Genomic DNA, 23,621 nt, shown 5'->3' on the forward strand with positions numbered 1-23,621 from the left:
CTTGAGGCTCAGTCACAAATGGGCCCTCCAAACAGATAAAAACACCAAGCAATGCTACCAAATATTAACAACGTGTATGTGAACTTGTGATCAACGGGAAATGTGATGTATTTAATAAAAAGTGAAATATTCAGTCTGTGGACATTGTTGGAAAAATTACATTTGCCCTAAACAAAGTTGATGACTTAAACGATATGCCAAATTTATAGTTTGTCAGTATAAAATCTTTGTGGGGGGGATTGTAATTAGAGTTTTAAAGAATTCACCCTAATATGTAAACATCAGATTTCCACTGTATCCTTAATGTGGGTTTGTTGGCTTTTCTAGACAGTGTGGATCGCAGTAACTAGAGGGCCTTTTCCTCACTTTTATGTATTTATTTATTTCTTTATAACTATTGCTAGGCTGGCAGGCCTGGTAGGCGTTATAGCTGGATGCCATTCCCTCTCATTTTCGAGCACGTTGCTCCTTTCCTGTTAGGGTTGCGTATTACTGGGCTGTTTTCTGGATTTATTGCTAGCAGTAAGGCCATGTTTTTAATGGCAAACTAATAAATAAATCCATTAATTCATTAGTCAATCAATCAATCTATCTTGCGTAGCATGTCTTTCAAGGAAATTTGTAAGCAAACAAGAATCCAATGAAAAGAGACACAAGCTAGAATAATGCATGCTGGTGTTTCAAAGCTGGTTTGTTGGCCGATTCATTTTTCAGCTCTTTAACGAAATGGCATCTTTTCTGTTAGGGACCGCCTTTATTAGAAGCTTTCTGTAGTGATACACAAGCTAAATAAGCTTTGCAATTATTCCTTCTCACTAAATTCAGAGGTGACACTTTGAAGGGTAAATCTAATTCCTGTTAGTTTGCCAGTAGTTGATTGTGTTTATTCCACTTATATACTTCCACTTCCAAAAATGTATTTTTTTTTTGCAATGTAAGAAGTGTTGTTGAGACGCACTTCACAACAAAATATCAAAACTGGACACAGAGACTGTAAAATGTTTGTGGGTGAATTATTTTATAATTACCAGTTTAAGTTTATTTATTCTTTGGTATGCAAATATGGTGGATTTTTTTTTTTTTAATTAATCGTTGGCCTGCCCCGTATCGACAGATGTTGGTGTATTGTAATACAGAACAAACGAGGTGAATTAGCTGTAGTCTGGTAAAATAATCATACTTGATCCATTTTTTTATTTAGCGACCATTAATCTCTGCATGTTTTCATAGCTTTATTTTTATATTTGTTGTACTGTATGTGAGTTAGGGCAGTACAGTGGCGCAGTGCTAGCGCTGCTGCCTTGCAGTTAGGAGACCTGGGTTGGCCTTCCGTGGAGTTTGCATGTTCTTCCTGTGCCTGCGTGGGTTTCCTCCCATAGTTCAAAGACATGCAGGTTTGGGTGTACTGGCGATTCTAAATTGTCCCTAGCGTGTGCTATATGTGTGTGTGTGTGTGTGTGCCCTGTGGTGGGCTGGCACCCTGCCCGGGGTTTGTTCCTGCCTTGTGCCCTGTGCTGGCTGGGATTGGCTCCAACAGACCCCCTTGACCTTGTGTTAGGATATAGTGAGTTGGAGAATGACTGACTGACTGTATGTGAGTTAGAAAGATCTTGACATTAAATGCATGGACATACAGCATTTAAACTTATGATTCATATTGTTAGAAAAAAAATAATTTTTTCACATTGCAGTTGTATTAAATTGTATGTACAGTCCGAGGAGCAGGTGCCATTGCATAGTGGTGTTTCATCGAGAAGGCACCTGGTGTGCTGTTTTCCATCAGCGCAGACACACACACATTAAATCTGAGACAAGCACTTGCCCTTTAAAAACCCAATCCCCACGTCAGTATGAAATCCAAGTTGTCCCAACTAAAAAAGTATTGGCACAGCATTAACCTTAAGGCACCACATAAACTTTATGTACTCATCTAATTTAAAGGGCTGGCTACAAAGATAACTGCTACCATGGCTTTTAACAAAAGGGTCTACTTTGATTCTTTGGATCCATTTCCATATCCGTGTGAAAGATATTAACTCAGGCAAGGATTTTTTATTTTTTATTTTGAAATCTGAATACAACGGGAAACTACAGAAGCTCGTCTTTTGTGATTCTGCAATTGTTTATGATAACTGGAAGAGACTTTACCCATCACTGACACCTCCTAGAAGAAAACACATGTGGAGGTGAGAAAGTGGTTAATTATAGCAAAAAAGTATACTTGTTCCCATTTACATTGGTGGATGACATAATAATGCAGTTGCTAGTGATTCTGATTCACAGATCCATCTTCCAGGTCACTAAATTCTAGCTGTTCATTGTCCGTGTTAAGATTGTATTAACACCATGTTTACATTGGTTTTCTTCCCATATCCTCAAAGATGTGAGCTTTAGATTAATCAGCTAGCCTTCAGTGGCCAAATATGGGGTGTGTGTGTGCAGTAATAGCCCCTCTAATGAACTGGCACCCCTGTTCAGGTCTATGCCGTGCCCTGCCCTGCTCACACTGACACTGTAGGCTCTGGCCATGTGACCCCGGATTGGAATCAGCAGATTTGAAAATGTTTTAAAATGATAGCACAGGCCAGTTAAGTGATTTGATTGTGGACATAGAAGGAGTCAGAGGTAAGGACTAAACTAGCAGCAATAAGGTTTTAAATTAATGGTCTGCTTATTAGGATATGATACACTCTGTGCCAGTTTATTACAAGTAGGCCCACCTATTTAATATTGGGTAAGACTTCCTACATTGATATTTGATATTTAATATATTGCTCCTTGGTTAGGACAAATGTTTTCTGATATGGTTCAGTTAAGAGAGACCGACCTTTCAAAGTAAGGTAGTCATACTCGCCAATCATGCTGCTGTGACAATAATGACACTGTAAACCTCTCAACCTAATTTTTCTGTATAGAATGTCCTGAGTTCTTTGAGACATGGACTCAGAAAGGTGCCTGAAATAGTCCTAAAGATTTTGGTCCATGCTGACTTGCATTTTTTTTAATTTTTTTTATGTACACATTCTTGCTATGAATGTCCTGTTCCAGCCCAACACAAAGGCCCTGTGTTGTATTGTGAGCTGGAAGCTGTGTATATAGGGCGAGTTAGCACCACCTGATTTGTTGTTTTTTTAAGAGGTGAGGAAAAAAGCCGTACCAGATTTCAAACGTTTATTCTGCAAAAACACTACAACATTAAATAATTCCATGCATTACAACACAAGAAAGGGTATAAAAAAATATTTTTTTCAGTGTTTTAAAAATGTCTTCAAGGTGGTGGTCTTCATTAGTGATACACTCTTCGAGACGATTTCTGAGCGCTCACATGACTCGTTAGGCGATTTGGTGGCAAATAGTGTCCTTGAGGGCTTCAAGGTTTTGAGGTCGGTGTGCGTATCCCTTCGACTTGAGAAGAAATCGCTCGGAGTGAGATCAGGCGAATGTGAAGGCCACCTGACATCGCCGTACAGGCAGATCATCTCCCGCAAAACTTGCATGGATCTCCGCACTGTATGAGCTGTTGCTCCATCCTGTTGTAACCAGGCATCCACCACATCCATTTCTTTCCAGCTGGGGCCACAAAAAGTTCCCTGGCATTTTAATGTAATATTCTGAAGTGACAGTGACCATTGCTCCCCCTCTCCTCAAAAAAGTAAGGGCCTAGAATGGCAAATTCTGCAACGGCGCACCAAACTTTAACATACTTACTGTGCAGGGGTCTCTGATGAAGCTCACGAGGGTTGGTTTCAGTCCAGTAGTGACAGTTTTGCTTATTTATGCAACCATTGAAATGGAAATGTGCATCGTTGCTGCACATGACGATGGCATCCCGATGAATGGTTTGCAGAATGTCTGCCCACAACTCTGTACAGCTCTCCCAGTCTCTCTCAGTGATTTCCTGCACTACCATCATTTTGTATGGATGGAAATTAAAGTCCTCATGCAAAATCAAAGACGTATTGGAAATGCTAAAGGCAGAAGATGGTTTGCGCACTGAACGTCTAGGAGACTGCAACATTGATGCCCTTACAGCTTGGAAGTTTTCAGGCAGTCATACAGTCCGAGGACAGCCTGGAGATTTGCTGTTCAATGTTGTGCCCGTCTGTCTCAATTTGGCTACCGATTGAAGAATTGTTTTCCAATTTGGGATGTCATCGTTAGGAGGAAGTACGCTCAGAAGGCGCGTTGTGTAGTGAAGATGGATACGTTGTTTTTGGGGAACGCTTTGAGAGCAATAGCACACTGCACAGCTGACCAAGGCACGTGGCCGACTGAAAAACTACAAGGGATCGCCTATAAAGGGACCCCCACCCCAATCCACTCGGCTGCCTCTACCTCATGCAATGACCTTGAGAAATGTGGGACTTCATTTTGGCTCAACCTGTATTTGCATTAATGAGCAGATGTACCTAATATAGTGGCCAATGTGTATGGATAATGTACAGTAATTGTACAGATGATGGTGTCACAAGAGACTCCTAGAGACTCTATTCTATTATACAGTACATTAACTATCACACTGAATTTATAGCTCCACGCCTTCTTGATAGTCCAGATATTAATGCCAATACTGAAACCAGAAGCAGAAGTTTCCCAGTGTGGTGGCATGGAGTTGTCAGCAGCCTCTTAGCTGTGTCTTCATGTCATGTAGACTGAAACTTAGTCACGTGGCTATTTGGAGGAGGAGGTTGTCTATGTTAACAAATAGGTGGATTGAATAGAGTGGCCACTGAGCAGATAATCTAGCAGTCAGATGATCTTTCTCTACTTTTGTGCCAACAGAGGCAGCATCACAGAATGACAGCATTAATGACTGAGCAATTGCTGAGAGATTCCAGGAGCAGTCAGGCAATTCCTGGGTTGCTCTTTGTATTAAGATGATGTATAAACTCCTAAGGAAAGTGACCTGGGCACAGTTTTTGAATCCTGAGTGCTTGGTCTTCTCTAAGCAGACAGTTGCCCTGAGCACTTGTTCAAAATTATGCATTGTACCCAAGGGGTTCTCAAAGACAACTGTGTCAATAGGAGAGGCTTATGGTGGAGGTTAAGCTCCCTGTATGGATGTGACTTTAGTGATGTGGTTAGTTGCACCCCAGAGACATGCAGGGAATTAGCAGTGAACCTTCATTTGCATGTTCATCATGTTCATTTGATGCCTTTTAAGCTTTTTTCTTGTTGCATTAGCATTTGAAAAGTACCCGCTGTGGTGATGGGGGGGATCAAAATAGCTGTTCTTTCCCAGTTGAGAAAAGAGGAGGGTCCCCTCTGAAAATATTTTTGTAGCTTTAATGAGACAGTTTCTCCATTTAAATAAGATCATTTGGAATATTTTGCACTTTGCAAGCTATTCACGCCTTTGATTATTTAGCAACCAGCAGTCTCATCCATGGGAGGGTTTACAGTGGTAAAGAAGGCAAAATGGACGTCTCTGCCATGTATGCAGATGTGATGAATTTTTTATTCATTGCTTCAGACTTCCTTTTTGGGGTTTAACTCTTTTGATTCCAGTTTTGTCCTAGTTGGCAAGAGTCAAATTTATGTATTTAAAATAGCATAACATCCACAAAGCTGGCGTCTACCTTGGCGACGCAAGATGAAAAGCAGGAGCTAATCTTAGATGGCTCCTCACACATCTTTGGAAATTTGGGATGAAAACTGTAGTACCAAGAAGAAAGCCCATTCAAAAATGGGGAAAACGTGGGGAAAAAATGCAAAATCCACACAGACAGTGGCTAGGCACTGAATTTAAACCCACATTTTTTAGGCAATCTTCCAGTTTTGTATGAGTTCATGTTTTCATTTGCTTTTACTCTCAATATGTATCACTCAATTGATCAGTTATTCTCGGTTATTTTGCAGCATGGTTGGCCAATGGTTTATTCCAGCACTGTGTGCTAATAGGTTTGTTGTGGAGAAACCTATCATCTTTCAAGTTTTCGGCAAATTGACAAAGTGATGTCTCCCCCATAGCCTGAGTTACACTTACACAATATTGTTTTTTTTTTTTCACAAATCAACATCTGCCATTTAAATCACACATTCGTAGCATTTAAATTACATGATCGTAATCCAGCGTTTTCATTGGTAGGCGGTCCTTCCTCATTAGTCAGTGGAGTTGCAAGGTTTTTGTCTTGCAGTATGTAAAATACTGTGCACATATTAGCTTTTTCCACCGTGCTATGACCAGAATGAAGACCTATTTGGCCATCACCACTACCTTATAACATCGGAAGAGACCTGGGGCCTCATGCATAATGCAGTGCGTAGAATTTGCACTAAAACATGGCGTACGGACAAAAGCAGAAATGTGCGTACGCACAAAAAATCCAGATGCATAAATCTGTGCGTACGCCAACTTCCACGTTCTTCCACTCCATAAATCTCGGTCAGCTTGAAAAGTAACGCACGTGCACGCGCCTGCTGCCACTCCCAAACTCCTCCCAGAATTACGCCTCTTTGAATATGCAAATCAATATAAATAGCCCTTAAGCTCAGCGTTCTGTGAAAAGACAATGGCAAAAGCATGGTGGAAAATAGAAGAATTTCAGCGTATACCAAGTGGAGGCAAGGAAAAGCATTCTATTTGTTGGTTTAAACAGTGGTATAAACAACAAAAGGAAGTTGATCGAGTGACATAGAGTGTCAGAGAAACTTGAAAGCTCATGTTCACAAAGTCGCACAGTGCCCATAAATAAAAAAGAAGTTGCCAGATATCAAAGTCGCCATGAAAAGGCGAGTCGTAGCCCACCGTGTGAGTGCCATATGAAAGCTTATTAGGGTACAGAGAAAAAAAAAAAAATAGGGACACAGTGGGGGGAAAAAAGCTCACTTTAATCACATAGTTTATTTTATCATTAAAGTAGAACATCATAAACTTCATCTTAAAATCTTCGTAACCATCGTAAATAAAGTAGCACTTTAAATGCTTTGTTTTGTATTTGATCTTCTATGTGCTCTGTGTGTGTGAATCACAATGTGCTTCCTAAACGGGCTTTTTCTTCCTCTGACAGGACACAGAATTCATTATATTTGTGATATTACAGCTCTGAATAATTTAAATGTATACTTGATATCATTTCAGTATTCATATCATATCAATTAAAGCATGTTATTAAACATGGGAACACGGTGGCGCAGTGATAGTGATTTGCTGGCCCCCCGTCCAGAGATTGTTCTTGCCTCACGCAAGATGCTTGCTGCGCTGTGTGCGACCTTCGATTAAATAATTTATTGTAGCAGTACCGTCTCTTTCAAACGTACTAACCCCCAAATTCCTGTCCTTCCTTTTCTTTCTCCAAGTACCCAACCGCCACACAATCAGCTCTGTAATAGATGTTGAGCCATCTGTAAGCTTAGAATGCAGATTCCTCAAAACTTTTAAGGAACATTGAAATATCTTCATAGTACATGTTTAATTATTCTATACATCTATCCTTCCAGTGTCGCGCCAGCCCCAGCAAGAATACAGCGAGGCAGGAACAATCCCTGAACGGGGCACCAGCTCGTCGCTACCGCTGCGCCACCGTGTCCTCACATAATACATTATTAACAATATAGATTATTTAAATGATATTAACATTTTATCTTTGTAATGTAATAAACATATTTTGCTGCATTTCATCTTAAAAATGATATCGTCATCATATGTAAATACGCGCTTTATTAAGAGGCTCAGGTTGTGCAATATTATAACTGTATCACTAGTTTACAGTGAGGTAATGGTACTTGTAAGTACAAATAGTTTTACAAGTAGCAGTTGATGGACTGATTGAGTGCATTTAGAGTTCTTGGGATGAAACTGTTTCTGAACCGCGAGGTCCGTATAGGAAAGGCTCTGCAGTGTTTCCCATATGAGAACAGTTCAAATAGACAGCATGGCTGAGGCAGCGTGTGCTTGATGCTGTATACTGATAATTGTCTTTCCGATCAGCTGCTGTAGAGCTGTCATTCCACATTCAGATACAGTGATAGAAATACTCCGAGTGGTGCAGTGAGAGTAATATGGAAAAAGATGATCTGCTGTGGCAACCCCTAACGGGAGCTGCTGAAAGAAGAAAAAGGTGCAGTGAGAGTAACAACACTAAAGCAACTATGGTATTTGGAATAGTTTGGCCATTCCGTGGACCATTATATTGTTATAGGTTAATTACAATCAGATGCCTTAAACTAATAAACAATGTGCAGTTAATTTCAGTGTATTTGATAAAGCTGCATCAGGGACGTTGATCTAAAAAAGAAAGGGAAACCATATGAACAAAAGCACTGATTTGACGCTGGGTGCCGCCAGTTTGCAAATCCGAGCAGAGACCTTGCGTACGACAGGGATTGAGCTACCGTGTGCGTGTAATGTTCGTGGCTTTACACCGAGTTTAGTTTTTATACATCGCGATGTGATCATGGAAATGGACATACGCAATATTTGTGCATATGCAACATTTATACATGAGGCCCCTGGTAACTCCAAAAACTAAAAAAACTGGAACTTGGTTACTAGGTTTTTCCATTGCACATTAGCACTACTAGAGCTCTTTTTTGCCCACGGTCACACGACTATATAATCTGTCATTGTGCCCATCTTCACCTTTTACAGTTATACTTACACACATTGGCATAGGGCACCCGTCCATTCATTTTCCTAACTTGTTTATCCAGGGCAGGGTTGCATGGTGGCTGACACCTATCCTTGCAAGAACAAGACAAAAAGCATGAACAAACCTTAGACAGGGCACCAGTCCAGTGTTTCTTTAGAGACACTAAACCTTTAATATGTACTGAGTACATTGTGTCTGAGTGTTGGAAAATAGCAACTACAAGCTGCAAACCATTATATTTAATTGTTTAGCTGTCACTTTTATCCAAAGCAACTTACAAAGGAGGTTGTGACATCAGTCTAAGGGCTGTTTTAAACACGTGTAGCAGGACAGGTTACAAAAATACACAAATGACTTCATTCATTTTTATGTTCTGTGCTCTTGCTGGTCCAAGTGAATTTTACCTCAATAAAATTCCATCTATGTGTCTATGGGAGAAATGTTACTATATGTTATAACCCTAACCCAAAAAAGTTGGGATGGTATGGAAAATGCAATGAAAAACAGAAATCAGTGATTTCAAAATTTGCTTTGACTCCATCCATCACACACAGTAAAAAGACAAGATATTTAAGGTTTAGACTGGTCAGCTTCATTTTTTCGTAAATATACATCCATTCTTGCCATTCAGGAGATGTAATACATTCCAAAAAAAAGCTTGATTTGGGGCAATTTAGGGCCAATAATGAATTTTAAAAAATGTAATGGGTGTGAGTAGAAACCGATGATTTTCAACAGGTGATTGTAATCATGCTTTTCAGTAAAAGCTGCATCCAGAAAAGGCCTAGTCCTTTAGAGACAAAGATGGACAGGGAATTGACAATTTATACCACATATTCCCGAGAAAATTATTCGAAAGTTGCTTCTTAAAGATAGATCAGAGTGTGGGTTTTCACCCTTCACAGTGCATAGGAATCTGGAGAAATTTCGGTGTGTAGAGGGCAAGGGTGCAAGCCTAAGCTGGCTGACTGTGATCTCCAGTTTCTCAGATGGCACTGCATCAAGGACTGTCATTCATCAATAAGTGACATGACCATATTGGCTCAGCAGTACTTTGGTGAACTGTTATTAAAAAACACAATACATAGCTCCATCTACAAATGCTGGTTACAACTGTGCTGTGCAAAAAGGAAGCTGTATGTTAACGGTGTCCAGTAGCGCCATCAGTTTCTCTGTATTCGGAGGTATCTGGGATGGACCATCACACAGTGAAAATGTGTATTGTGGTCAATTTAATCACCGTTTCAGATCTTTTTTTTGTGTCTCCTGGTCCAAAGAAGAAAAGGACCATCCAAACTGTTACCAGCTACAAATCCAGATGCCGCCCATCTGTGATGTACTGGGGATGTATCTTGGGTAACTTGGACTTCTGTCAAGGAACTATTAATGCTGGAAAGTATGTACAGATTTTTTAGGAATAAATGTTTCCTTCAAAACAACATCTCATCCATGGACACCCATGTATATTTCAGCAAGACAATGCAAAACCGCCTTCTGTGTGCATTAGAAGGGCCCCAATTGAAAATGTGTTTTGCGTTTTGAAACACAAAACGTGACGCGTAGTGTTGTACACCTTTTAGACTTGGTGTCTTCAGTACCTAAAAATATATTACGTGTTGCGAGAAGCAATAGGCAACATTACAAAGTATCAAATTGTTTACTGTTTTTTTTAAGAATATGTTGCAAGTATATATAAAAAAATAATAATAATGAGTTATAACATAAGACAATGGGCTGTTATATTGTTTTCAGGTCAGAAATGATTTGCTAATCGCTGCTTTCTCTTCCACCCGTTTCTGAGTTGGGGTTGTAATTTTATATCTGGAAATGAAGGGCTTGTCCTTTTTCACTTTCACATATCTTATAGGGGCTGACAAACAACCCGAGGCTCTCCGGCCTTTTGTTATTATTTTTAAGATCATCTTCCCTGTAATTTTTACATTTATAAATTAAGATCATCCATCTTGATTTTGTTTTATATCCCTAGCATTTCCTTCCATTTACTTTTCATTATTTCAGGGAAGAGCTAAGAAACATTGCCATCCCCATTGTGTTGCTTTTCACATTTTACTGATCAACTCCACTCCCCACTTTTTATTTTCACATCCACAACCCACTTTATTAATTGTAAAAGAAAAAGAAAGTTGATGGGGATGTGGCGTCTGTCATGGCCGCATTGGGCACAAAGTGGGAGCCTCCCTAGAGGGGATGACATACTTTTGCAGGACACCAACACTCACTCGCGCTCAGCCACTTTAGTGTCACCAAATAATGTAACATGCACATCATTCTGGATGTGGGAGGAATATCCACACATAGCCTTGTGGAGAAGGTGCAAACCCTACGTAGATTCTGCCCAGATCCAGAATTCAGACTCAGGACCGTGGAGCTGTGAGGCAGCAGCACTAAGTATATGCCAGTTTACTATCCTTTTTTTGTATTATGAGGTTTGCAGTATTATTAGTTTTCATAAAGTATGCTAAAGAGATACCTTTCTTGTTTTATTTATAACCAAAGGAGGCTTCAGTTTTGATGTTATGGGGTGGGATCTGTGTGAACACCCAGATGCTTATAACATATGTCACCATAATGGGAAGCAAGTATTACTGTTCTACTATTGTGGTGATTTCCAATTGTAGACTATTTATCATCCTCAGTTCAAATGAGTGGAGGTTCTACCAGAAGAATGATCTGAGGAAAAAAAAAATAATAGGGTTTGTGAAGCAGCTCTGCAGGTTGTGGCTCGCATGGGCCTGCCTTTAGCTTCCTGCTGTCGTCGCCTTTTTGTAGTAAAGCTTGCTGAGCCACATTGAGTTTGTCAGTTGCAGATCATCTCGGTTTCTGTTGCCAACAGCAGGCCTTCACAAGCCAGGGCCATTCACAAACCTGTTTAACTTCTGCCTCTCCCTGCAGTCATTGCTATGAGCAAAATATGCAGTAATGCAGCAATGCTGAATTCTTTCTTTGAAAGGCACAGTTTCTGAGGCTTTTACTGTCTGCCAGAGCCACAGCAATCAGGTGACAATTCACCGCAGCTCTCCCACCCTCCGCACCCAGCCCCTTTGACTCATTGTGCCATTGATAAATGCCGAAACAAAGATCAGGTTTTTCCCTCATAGCCTTCTGAGGATTGCCCCTTACCCAGGAGCAAAATGTGGCTGTCAAAGCTCACAGCCATTCCATGGACTGAACACAAAAATGTGCCAACTTGCTGAGTTAGGCAGCTACGATCTTCATTATCTGAAGGGGTGTTAGTGGCACCACCAGACTGCTCACATGTCAGACACTGTACCCACGAAACTTACTTTTAAATAGTGAAGATTAGAACATTAGAACACTCTAGATGAGAACAGGCCATTCAGCCCAACAAAGCTCACCAGTCCTATCCACTTATTTCTTCCAAAAAAACATCAAGTCGAGTTTTGAAAGTCCCTAAAGTCTTACTGTCTACCACTCTACTTGGTAGCTTATTCCAAGTGTCTATCGTTCTTTGTGTAAAGAAAAACTTCCTAATGTTTGCGCAAAATTTACTCTTAACAAGTTTCCAACTGTGTCCCCATGTTCTTGATGAACTCATTTTAAAGTCACAGTCTCAATCCACTGGACTAATTCCCTTCATAATTTTAAACACTTCACTCAGGTCTCCTCTTAATCTTCTTTTGCTTAAACTGTAAAGGCTCAGCTCTTTTAATCTTTCCTCATAACTCATCCCCTGTAGCCCTGAATCAGCCCAGTCGCTCTTCTCTGGACCTTTTCTTGTGCTGCTTTGTCCTTTTTGTATCCTGGAGATCAAAACTGCACACAGGACTCTAGATGAGGCCTCACCAGTGTGTTATAAACTTGAGCAGAACCTCCTGTGACTTGTACTCCACACGTCAAGCCGTTATATATCCTGACATTCTGTTAGCCTTCTTAATGGCTTCTGAACACTGTCGGGAAGTCAATAGCTTAGAGTCCACTATGACTCCTAAATCCTTCTCATAAGGTGTACTATCGATTTTCCGACTGCCCATTGTGTATTCAAACCTCACATTTTTACTTCCTATGTGTCATACTTTACATTTACTGACATTAAATTTCATCTGCCACAAGTCCGCCCAAACCTGTCTGCTGTCCAAGTCCTTCTGTGATGATATAACAGATTCCAAATTATTTTCTAATCCACCTATCTTGGTATCATCTGCAAACTTAACCAGCTTGTTACTTATATTCCTATCTAAATCATTTATATTTATTAAAAATAGCAGCAGCCCCAGCACTGCCCCCCTGCTGGTCACCACTCTTAACATTGGCCAATTCTGATGAGGTTCCTCACACCATCACCCTCTGCTTCCTGTGTCTGAGCCAATTCTGCACCCATCTGCACACCACACCCTGAACTCCTGTCCTGGCCAGGTGTTGCTCAATCTTATCCTTAATAATTCCTTCCATTAATTTTCCTGTGACTTCCATTAGTTTTCCTGTGATGATTCCATTTCAGACACTGCTGTAAGTACAATTAGGTTACACCATTGACCACCTCCTCGTATTGTTACTCACTTGATCCCTGCCAATGACAAACCTTTGCTACCAGGAATCTGCAGCAGCATCATTATCTGCAGGGCAATGAAATCTGTGCACAACAACAGCCTCACAAAGCATACACCACAGAATGGTGCATCCATTTATTTCTTTTATTTCATATGCAGGAATGCTTCGTATTTTTTTTGGACCAGAATGAAAACAAAAGAAATGGTGTGGCAGATGGCTTTTTTCACCACACAGCCATTGGTTTGTCTTGTTTTGTTTTTCCACACTCCACATGTAGGCTGTTTGGCTAATTCTCAACTCAAAATCTTTGTGGGTGTTGAGTGAGTGTTTTTAGCATTACCAACCCCATCGCAAAAAAGGGGGTTGGTTTTTACATTTATGCAAGCAAGTCATGACTAGAATTAGCCCTAGCTTTCTGTTGGCTTGAGCAGATACAGAAAATGGATGAAAGGTGTAAAAATTAATATTCACACAGCTTTTATACTACCTGTGGCAGAGTAGTATAGTATATCGGCCATCCAGATGATATTTTGAAGCTGTGCTTTGCTCCTTCTCAGGGCTTTACCTAAAAGGACATTTCAAGATTTTCAGATTCAGTTGTCAGTCTAGCAGTATTACAAACTAATAAACAGATCTGCACATGATGCCAGGTACTAGATTTTGATGAACTTCTGTTCACAGATTTTAGCCTTAGTGGGAAATTGAGTTACATGATTACAAATCAATGAGTTGTACTAAGTGTAAGCAACTTGTACACAGCGCATGACAGACATCAGACAGGTGTAGATTTCTTCTTTACCTGTCCATCCATCCATCCTCTTTCGCTTATCCAAGATCGGGTCGCTGGGGCAGAAGCTTGAGCAGAGATGCCCAGACTTCCCTCTCCCCGGCCACTTCTTCTAGCTCTTCCGGGGGAATCCCGAGGTGTTCCCAGGCCAGCCGAGACATAGTCCCTCCAGCGTGTCCTGGGTATTCCCCGGGGTCTCCTCCCGGTTAGACGTGCCCGGAGCACTTCACCATGGAGGCGTCCAGGAGGCATCCTGATCAGATGCCCGAGCCACCTCATCTGACTCCTCTCGATGCGGAGGAGCAGTGGCTCTACTCTGAGTTCCTCCCGGATGACTGAGCTTCTCACCCTATCTTTAAGGGAAAGCCCAGACACCCTGTGGAGGAAACTCATTTCAGCCGCTTGTGTTCGCGATCTCGTTCTTTCGGTCACTACCCACAGCTCATGACCATAGGTGAGGGTAGAAACATAGATTTACTGGTAAATTGAGAGCTTTGCCTTACGGCTCAGCTCCTTTTTCACCACGACAGACCGATGCAGAGCTCGCAACACTGCGGACGCCGCACCAATCCGCCTGTCGATGTCCCGCTCCATTCTTCCCTCACTTGTGAACAAGACCCTGAGATACTTGAACTCCTTCACTTGGGGCAGGATCTCGCTCCCAACCCTGAGAGGGCACTCCACCCTTTTCCAGCTGAGGACCATGGTCTCTGATTTGGAGGTGCTGATTCCCATCCCAGCCGCTTCAGACTCAGCTGCAAACTGGTTCAGAGAGAGCTGAAGATCATGGCTTGATCAAGCAAACAGGACAACATCATCTGCAAAAAGCAGTGACCCTATCCTGAGCCCATCAAACCGGACCCCTTCAACACCCTGGCTGCGCCTAGAAATTCTGTCCATAAAAGTTATGAACAGAATTGATGACAAAGGGCTGCCCTGGCGGAGTCCAACTCTCACTGGAAACGGTTTTGAGTTACTGCTGGCAATGCGGACCAAGCTCTGACACCAGTTGTACAGGGACCGAACGCCCTTATCAGGGGGTCCTGTACCACATACTTTCGGAGCACCCCCCACAGGATTCCCCAAGGGACACGGTCGAAAGCCTTTTCCAGGTCCACAAAACACATGTAGACTGTTTGGGCAAACTCCCATGCACACTCCACGACCCTGTCAAGGGTATAGAGCTGGTCCACTGTTCCACGACCAGGACGAAAACCACACTGTTCCTCCTGAATCTGAGGTTCGACTATCTGACGGTTCCTCCTCTCTAGGACCCCCGAATAGACTTTTCCAGGGAGGCTGAGGAGTGTGATCCCTCTGTAGTTGGAACACACCCTCCGGTCCCCTTTCTTAAAGATGAGGATGACCACCCCGGTCTGCCAATCCAGAGGCACTGTCCCTGATGTCCATGCGATGTTGCAGAGACGTGTCAACCAAGACAGTCCTACAACATCCCGAGCCTTGAGGAACTCCGGGCATGTCTCATCCACCCCCGGGGCCCTGCCACCAATGAGTTTTTTGACCACCTCGGTAACCTCAGTCCCAGAGATGGGGGAGCCCACCTCCAAGTCCCCGGGCTCTGCTTCCTCATTGCAAGGCATGTTAGTGGGATTGAGAAGGTCTTCGAAGTACTCCCCCACCGACCCATAACGTCCCGAGTCGAGATCAGCAGCTCACCATCCCCACCATATACAGTATTGACGCTGCACTGCTTCCCCCTCCTGTGATGCCGGACTGTGGACCAGAATCTCCTCGAAGCCATCCAGAAGTCGTTCTCCATGGCCTCCCCAAACTTCTCCCAGGCCCGAGTTTTTATCTCAGCAACCACCAAAGCCGCATTCCACTTGACCTGCCAGTAATAAAAGACAAAGTAAGAATTAGAATAAGACAACACTAATTAACATAGAATAAGAGTAAGGTCCAATGGCCAGGGAGGACAGAAAAAAAAAAAAAAAATCCAGACGGCTGCAGAGAAAAAATAAAATCTGCAGGGGTTCCAGGCCATGAGACCACCCAGCCCCCTCTGGGCATTCTACCTAACATAAATGAAACAGTCCTCTTTGTATTTAGGGTTCTCATGGAAGGACTTGATGATGGTGGTCATGTAGACTTCTGGCCTTTAATCTGTCAAAGAAGGGACATCACGGTGCTTTGATCAGGTGATGGTGGCACAGATCGCCACCACAGAAAACTGGGAAAAGAAACAGAAGAGAGAATAGGGGTTAGTACAGATTTTAGAGCCACTATGAATAGTTATTATAATGAATTGAACATACAGAGTATCAGGATTAAATGAAGGTGAAGTTATCAGAAAGCCATGTTAAAGTGATGTGTTTTCAGCAGTTTTTTTAAAGTGCTCCACTGTATCAGCCTGGCGAATTCCTATTGGCAGGCTATTCCAGATTTTAGGTGCATAGCAGCAGAAGGTCGTTTAAAAGTTTAGCTTTTAGAATTCTAAGGAGACACTCATTTGAAGATCTAAGGTTACGATTTGGAATATAAGGTGTCAGACATTCCGATATATAAGATGAAGCAAGATTATTTAAGGCTTTGTAAACCATAAGCAGTATTTTAAAGTCAATTCTGAATGACATAGGTAACCAGTGTAGTGACATCAAAACTGGAGAAATGTGCTTGGATTTTCTTTTCCTAGTTAGGATTCTAGCAGCTGCATTCTGCACTCGTTGCAAACGATTTATGTCTTTTTTGGGTAGTCCTGAGAGGAGTGCGTTACAGTAATCAGAAGGCAGGACTAACCCATTTATTTATGCTGTTCACCTCAAACTTTGCCCTTACTTGAGTGTGGCAGCCTATTCGGTTAGCTTTGGACTCAAGGCAAGAGGTGAGGCTTGATGGATGTGTGTATACTGTATATCCTTGCATTATTTCACTTGTGTCCTTCCAGTTGCCACAACTTCTATATACCTCCACAACAATAGCGAGGAATCCGTGCTCCTGGCAGAGTTTTGGTCTTAAGCTAATCTTCAAGTCTTCAATTCTTCAATGTGAGTAATTATCGAGTGTGGTATTTGACTGTTTAGATTTGCAAGATGCCTTAGAACAACAAAGGCAACATATGACAAACCACAGAGCGACATTATCCAAAGTCTTGCACCTAGACAGTGAACAAAAAAACAAATTACACACACCACCTTTCTGAAGAGCAGCGGCAAACTGACAGGCAACAAGAAACGTTACAACAGAAAAACAACAATAACACTGAAAACTCAAAACAAGATATTCTCTTTATATTATGGCGTATGCAATTCATTTAGATCACCAAGTCACAACGAAAAATGTTTTAACGTTTTTGTTTTTTGTAACATCAGAGTTATTTGCCAGGCCCTGTTTTTACCCATGGCCAGTTGTACACTACATTTTCCAGAGTTACATCGAAACCCAGGTTAAGCGTACAGGTACTTGCGGGTTACACACAGAGGAATATTTTTGCTGACAATAACGTTTACGCAACAAATTGCGTTTTCTGACAATTATAGACATCAGTATACTACATTACCTGACTGCCACACTTCACACATACTGACTTACATGTGCCCTGCATTTCCCTTCTTATCCAATATGTTCTGTTATCCTGTTCGTGTTACACTTTGTATTGTAAATATTCATGCTGTTGTAAGTGACTATAATAACGTCCCATACTACTCATGTGACTATTCTAATATTGAGTTCTCTCACAAGTTACTACTTATTAAAATTATCTCCTTTTTTACTGTAACGTGTGATGCTCTTCTCTCCCTCATCATCATTTCATTAATGTTTTTATTCTTGTGATTTGCTAGTATAATATAAAATGCATGGATTAGTAAGATATTAACTTAAATAATTTGTTCATACCAGTCCATAATTGTAAAACAGACACAGCGTTCTTGAGGACCTGTTGAGTTTTATGGTGGAATATATACTCTCAGGAGGGTGTTTCTTATGTAAAAATGCCAGAGCGGAAAGGTTGTCATTAATCTGAAAAAATGCTCATCGAATGGCATGTTTAGTTTCCTTTTTAGACTTTTCTTGTCTCGTGTTTCTTTGAAATATCCACTGGTTAGTTAAAAATTAGAAGAGCAGTTGCTGCGTGAACCTAATTAGTGGTTGGTAATGTAGATGTGATGCTGTGATTATATTGCAACTGCACATCTCCTCCTCTCAAAATTGATTTTTATGAAGATGATAGCATTCACGTCTGCCGCTGTAGTCCCATTCTCACTCTAATTAAATTCAATTAACCGCTGAGTAATGGCAAACAAAAAGCAGCACCAACAAACAAATATTCTTCTGTCTAATTATTCTTCCTTTGCAGGTCGACAACGTGACATTTTCTAGATGTGATTGTCTGCTTAAGTATGTTGGAATGAGCCTGTAATGCAAATTTTATAAAAGCTTAATGTTATAAACACAGAAATAATTAATCAGCTTCGGTTACAAACAATAAAAGCATGAGAGTAAAATCAGCCATCTATTTTGGAAACCCAGTTTCTTATGCTGTGGATTTGAGTCTCTCTTTCTCAACTCTCGTCAGTGCAGTTTTGAAATCACCGAGTTGCTATTCACCCTGATAAGCGTGCACTGCAGGCACAAAAATGGAGGTGCAAACACAGAGGAAACATGCAAATGTAACATTCGGAGCACTCTAGCCAGAAACCGAAAGTGCGGCGAGATTTCTACCTGTTGTGTCACTGAAACACCCGGGTCAGCACAGAGCTACAGTAGAAGTGAATTTTTATCATTGATTTGTTGATTACGAGAGATTCAAGTAGACTCTGATGACAGATTAAATTAACTCTCACAATTTAAGGTCACCATGCTGCCATTATTATTATTATTTGGCTGACCCCTTTATCGAAGACAACATACAATTAGTTATATTTCTTTTTGGTTCACAGGCAGGTGAAATAACTTGCTTGTGGCCACACACTGTGAGTTGCAGGGTTGGAATCCACAATCTTAGGGTTTGAAGTCCCAAAGCCTTAACCGCTACACCACCCTGGCTGCTATTACAGATATTCACATATTGAGAAACTTTTTATTTGTAACAGTCAGAAAGGCATATTTGCCAAATAGGTTAAATGTGAATGTTCACTTGTATTTGCTTCCCAGGAGTCATTATTTTTATTACTAGGGGGCTCTGCTCCCTCCTTGCTTCATTCGCCAACCATGGGCCTGCGCTACGCATTAGCCTCTTTGCATTTCATCTGTTTGCGTATGGGGATGCGGATGTACAATTTAAACAGATTTTTATTTTCATGGGAATTGTTACATATGCATAATAGATCTAACTATTTTACATTACAGCAAGTAATTAACCATATTAAAAAATAGTAAATCATAATAATTTGAAAGTAAATTATGTTTCATGTTGTGTTAGTTATTCATTGCACAATGCGATTATGTTCCGTGTGGCTTTGAAATTAACACGCAAATACTTTTTAAACTTGCACGTTTGCTGTAAAACTTAAGTAAAAATAATTTTTTGAATTAGATTTTTGTCAATACCGCATTGAATTTTGATTCTGTGTTTCGACTTTCACCGTGACAACGCAACATATAACTGCCTGTGACTGAATTTCGTTTCTTTCTTTCTATTAAATAAAATGACTTTTTCGAATGTTTGGCTCTGAGATTTATTAATTGTCTTTGCAAAAGCTATTCTAATGGGAAACTGTTAACATTTTAATATGAATGGCATATCATGATCTCCTTTGTTGTTTAATGTTATCCGTGGTAGATGTACTACATTACCTGTCTTGGATACATCCTTCTTCCTACAGTAATTCGTGTGGAGGAAGACTGTACGGTGTTAACGGTTGTAGATATTCTACGGGATATTGAAAGCTGTCGTTTTCATCTTCCTCATGATCACCACCAACTGTTTCAGCAGAGTCTATCAATACACATTTAACCAATTTTCCGTGTAACTGATCGACATTTTTGGCGTTAATTCGTTTGACTTCATCGTTTCTCAGTGCTAGGATTGCCCGTGCACTTGTTTTATATGTTAATAGCACTTCATGATGAAATTCTTCAACAAGATTTGGACATAATACATCTTCTTTTATTGGGAATTTAAAGTGAGGAAAAAGTTAAAAGTTATAAGAGCTGAGAGAGCAGGAACTGTGTCTGTCAAAAAGATTCACACGAAAGAGAGCTGAGAGTTCTGTGTGTGTGGTTGAATATGGTTGAGAGGAGGACGTGACTTGAAAAGAATCTCACAGCCAAAGTCTCGACTCGCAGGACTTGAAAAAATCTCTTGAAAAAAGTCTTGTCTCGTCCCAGGAATTTTGAATTTAATAGAGAGAAATGCCTTTTCTTGAAGGTGAGAATAACAGCAGAATGGCATACTGAATGTAGTCTTCTCATCTTTGCTATGAGAGGCCAAAGAGCTCCCTTGGATAGTCGCCAGCTTGTGCCATGAACTGGCACAACCAGAGACATTTATTTTTTGCTAAACAGGTGAAACAACTGCTGTTTACAGACAACAAACACAAAGCATTAAAAAAGTTATCCTTAAATGTCCGAAGATGTCATGTTTTGAAAGAGCTGTAACAGACGAGCTTTACTTCCCAACCAACTACTTCTTCCATGCCAATAAGTATTAGAGCTTAGTGGCTTTAGTAATAGAATCTGAAAAGCAGAACATTCCCTGATACCCTTTATGTGTTTCGTGTGTGTGCGTGTGTGTGTGTACACATGTGAAATTACAAAGGCTAAGTTGCATGTTAAACCAAATTATACAGACTCATTTTTTAACCTTGTACAATGCACAAATACTTCAAAGAATAATTTGGCAAGTTTTATTTTAAACAGCCCAGTCTGTTACACATTTAGGCACGATTGATGTTCTGCTGTTTTTGCACAAGTCCATGAGATTTTGCTTTGAATTGAACAACTAAGCAAGAGAGTCAGGCCGTAAGTGGAGGAGGAATCAACTATTTGAGTTGTTAGCTAAAGAGGGTCAACTAGCAAGTGAATCTACAGTAACTGTCAGCGTTTCTTTACACAGTTAGGTTTTGAATGTGCCTGATGACATTTTTAATGACCACACTTTGAAAAGTAGTACAACACAATATTTACAAACCTGTTCAATCCAGTTTAGGGTTTATGGGAGGTGTGGGCAGACCCTATCCTGGCAGCATTGGGTGCATTGCGGAACACACTTTTACACACACAGCCAATTTGGAAAAAGTGCCCAACAGTCTTTGCAGGCAAGCAGGACTACAGAATGCAAGGTGGTGTCTCCATATATGCAAGAAGGGATGGGCCTGTGGAAACAGGTTTTTTACTGTTGTGATGATTCATGACATTTGTTGCGACCATTTTATAAAACCTGTCTGTAGAAACCCAAAAAGTGTCACAATGACAAGTATTTGCTCTCAGGAAAATAAATTGTTTTGCCTTTCCATCTTGTGTTTTGTTGACGGTTTAAATTCTTTTCTGTGTGTGTGTGTGTGTGTGTGTGTGTGTGCTTTATTAACTGCCAGCCTGTTTCACTTGTAAGCTATTTCCTGCTGTGAGATGAAACATGCTAAAGCTGCATTTTCTCTTTCTACAAACTGAAATACTCCTGGGAGTGTTGGGGGGCTTGGAGGGGTAATTTTAGATTTTGGTCTTAAAAGAAATGCCACCCCTGGCTCATTGGCAGCCTAGTCACCTAACCTGTCTCTGCTCTGTAGTAAGTTGCTTTTTAAAAGTGGTAATCCTCTTGAAAGATTCTTCTGGACTACTGTGTGATAATCATTTGATATCACACACATACCCCATCTCCAATTTAGGGTCTGTTTTTTCTGTATGAGGTGCCAAGTGAGTGTGTACTAAAGGAATACTCTCATTTGACCAGTTTCTTAATGTAAAGGCAGGCCATCCTGTATATGTTATCAGACAAAAACTGGAGTGGAGGATGCAATTATCTGTCTGCTCCACAAGGCTTGTTTTCAACTGGAGAAAGCTGGCAGCAGTGTGAGGATCTCCAGCATCTTAAGGGGTAAGCGCAGAGTTATGCAGATGGATGCGCCTGTGGGGGTCCAGATAATGAACGATCTGTCGGGCAGACCACAGTTTGTGAGCTTCACGGACTGTGTGAGTAACACTGGAGCACCATAAGGAACAGTCCGGTGTCCTTTTTTCTTCACTGTTTACACCTGAGACTAGAAATATAACAGCAGGTCAGATCACTTGCAGAAATTCTCGGATGATTCTGCACTTATGGGGTGTATTGATAAAGGGGATGAGACAAAGGAGAGGAGTCCGGTGGAAAAGTTTTTTCTTGGTGCAAAGAAAGTTGCCTGCATCTTAACATCATCCAAACCAAGGAACTGGTTATTGACTTTTGCCACCCCAAAGAGTCTCTCTGTCCGGTCACTATTCAACGAGACATGCAGGTTAGGTGCATTGGCGATTCTGAATTGTCCCTAGTGTGTGCTTGGTGTGTTGGGTGTGTGTGTGCTCTGTGGTGGGCTGGCGCGCCCTGCCCAGGGTTCGTTTCCTGCCATGCACCCTGTGTTGGCTGGGATTGGCTCCAGCGGACCCCCATGACCCTGTAGTTAGGATATAGCGGGTTGGATAATGGATGAATGGATATAGATGTGGTCCACTCCTACAAGTACTAGGGGTCCACGTTAATGACAGGTTGGATTGCTCTTAGAACACAGAGGGACTATATAAGAACACAGCATGCTGTTTTTCCTTAGGAGGCTGTGTTCCTTTAATGTGGGTATATGACATCCTTCACATCTTCTATAACTCTGTGATGGCCATTGTGGGGTGCTAGGCTGGTAGCATCACTTCAAGAGAGGCCCACTAAATCACCAAGCTAATTTAAAGGACAAGGTTCGTTATAAGATTCACTCAGGACCCCCTGGAGGTAGTAGAGGAGTAGTGAATGAAGACTAAACCGAGTGCCGTTATGACCAATGCTGCACATCCTCTCTCTAACACACCAACACTGAGGACTTTCAGCCAACAAGTCATTCGGCAGAAGTGTGTGAAGAAACATTAAGGGGCTCCTTCATACCAATAGCAATACTTCGGCATAATGCCTCACTGGGACTGTGACAGCCAAAATCTTTTTTTTTTTCTTTTTAATTTTCTTACTTTATAGTCATTCCGGTGCATGTTCAGACCAAAGTGTGTGTGTTTTTAATTTATTTACTTACTTATCTACCTATTTATGTATGTTATTTATTTATTGAACTTCTGTAAAAAGCCAAATTTCCCCCTGGGGACAAATATCTATCTATCTATCTATCTATCCATCCATCCATCCATGTAAGTTACCAGTATGTTATAACAGGGTGATACATATTCTTATATTTGGAAATCCTAAACAACTTGCTGAAGATAATAAGTGAAAACTGAAGCTGAAACAATAAAAACAGTTTATTACTATATGTAATTTTAAACAAACATTCACCCCAGAAATGTGGGGGGTTTGATTCAATTTGATAAGTACTCACTATAGAGAGGCACAAGGATACAAGGGATATTTAAGAGGCTAACACACCTCTGGTACACATTGAGAGAGTTTTGGTTATCCTTTTAGTCGCGTCATTAACATCATCTCAGAAACTGAGGTGAGATTGCTACCTGTTGGGTCACTAGAACACTCGGGTGTGGCACAAACCTAAAAGTGTTTCAGTAGGAGTGAGTTTTCAACCATTGATTTATTGATTACAGGAGATTCATGTGGACTCTAGTGACAGTGT

General features: G+C 41.0%; 1 protein-coding gene across 1 annotated transcript in view; it reads left to right on the forward strand.

Annotated features, from left to right (window-relative positions):
- aspg (asparaginase homolog (S. cerevisiae)) overlaps positions 1-23,621 on the forward strand; it is a 152,059-nt gene that overhangs the window by 115,221 nt on the left and 13,217 nt on the right. The window lies entirely within an intron of this gene.

This window comes from Polypterus senegalus, chromosome 18 (assembly GCF_016835505.1).
Source record: "Polypterus senegalus isolate Bchr_013 chromosome 18, ASM1683550v1, whole genome shotgun sequence".
NCBI classification, from domain to species: Eukaryota; Metazoa; Chordata; class Cladistia; order Polypteriformes; family Polypteridae; genus Polypterus; species Polypterus senegalus.